We start from the raw sequence: 1732 nt of genomic DNA, 5'->3' as shown, positions 1-1732 counted from the left end.
GAAACTTTTGTTTATATATCATTCTTTGCAATAACTATTTGTAATAACTGTTACTTTAAATAGTATTGTTGTGTGTATATTAAAACATATTTGTGTTAAAAAAAGAAACTCTGTGTATCAATCTTGTTGGCATATATCATAAACCAACTGTATATTGGCTTTTACTTAACTACTAAATCCAAAGTACAATTTAACTACTAAATTTAAATTTATCAATTAACTCGGTTTCAGACCATTTGAAATTCCAATACGTTACATCATCTGTTTTATTTTTGGATTATTCAGTCAAAAGAAAAATGCAAGTTCTAAACTATTTAATGATAACGAAAGTGTTTTATTTCTTCGACAACTAGTCTTACAAATTTCACTTACAATCTAACATTCACCAAGCAATAGGCTCAACTTCACAAATAATATAAAACAGTCACTCACTTGCTAATTTTCTCGTATCTCTAGAATTTCAACGAAACGCAAACTAAATGTTCACAAAACTGAACTAAATGACTAACTGGCTAACAGTTACAGACAATCTGACTAATAAACTCATTAACTCAATAATCAATCATCATCTACTTTAATCTATTCGCGTTTTATACTGCTAAAATCGTTTCCTAAACTTTCAAAAAGGTTCTAATCATTAAACCACACCCATTACGTGACGACAAATATTCCACTAGCCGAACCAAAATACTAACAACTAAATAATAATAAAAAACATAGCTTATAACATTATCTAGTATCTTCTAAATGAAGATAAGAGCTTATTACTTAAACTGCTACTGTAAAACGACTCTTCTAAAACAAACAACAGTAAAAAGCTCCTATCTTATGACTAGTCCTACAACATTAAGTTCCTAAAAGAGTCTAATCTAGCGGTGTCTCTTTATTCCTAATGAGCACATACTTAAGTACAAGTACAATAATAATTTTATGGGGGATGGGGTGGCAAGTATAATTCTAGTATAATGATCATATATTTGCCCAACCCAAAAGATTTCGCCATCACTTAAAATTCTACCCTACAAACAATACTTTATCTATCTTGACCAGTCAGATGTTTAAAATTCATTTCAGTAAAACTTTATATAAATTCCCATTGTTAACTGAACCATTAGACTAAAAACAAAGACGTTATAAATCCCTAATTAATATATCTCTGCTCCACGGGAGTGTAATACTGAGCACAGATCTTATCACATCTTGTATAGTATAAACAGTTTAAACTGATTTTCCTTTGTACACAAAGTAGTACTGAGCTTCTCTGAAACGTTTCCTATTTTGCACCTTTCCACAGTTGAGCAGATAATGTTACCTATTTGATTGATTCTTTCTTTAATCCAAAATTCTATTTACTTCGTAACTTAATTTTTCTTTGTAACATGAGTTTATTCCTTTTTCGCCGCTCTAATGTTTTTTTGTTGTTAAGTTGTCTTTTTATTTTGTCATTGCTGTATAATTTCATTTTCTCATGTTGAAGAATGAGGAGAGATAACTATGTATCTGACCATACTCTATTAGCTGCCTAAATTGTTATTTACAAAAGTCTGGCAACTTGGTGCTACAATAGTTATCGTATCCTGTTTTGTTAATACTATCAGAAGATAAATAAATCACTAAACTGGGAAACTACCATCACCGCAATGAAAAATACCTTTAACAGATGCCGCCACTTTCACATCACTGTTACATAAACAAAAATTGTTTGTTTCTTTGTTTTCGAATTTAGCCGTCC

The sequence above is a fragment of the Limulus polyphemus genome, unplaced genomic scaffold (assembly GCF_000517525.1).
Source record: "Limulus polyphemus unplaced genomic scaffold, Limulus_polyphemus-2.1.2 Scaffold17, whole genome shotgun sequence".
Taxonomy (NCBI): Eukaryota; Metazoa; Arthropoda; class Merostomata; order Xiphosura; family Limulidae; genus Limulus; species Limulus polyphemus.
Note: the sequence above shows the minus strand (reverse complement) of the source record.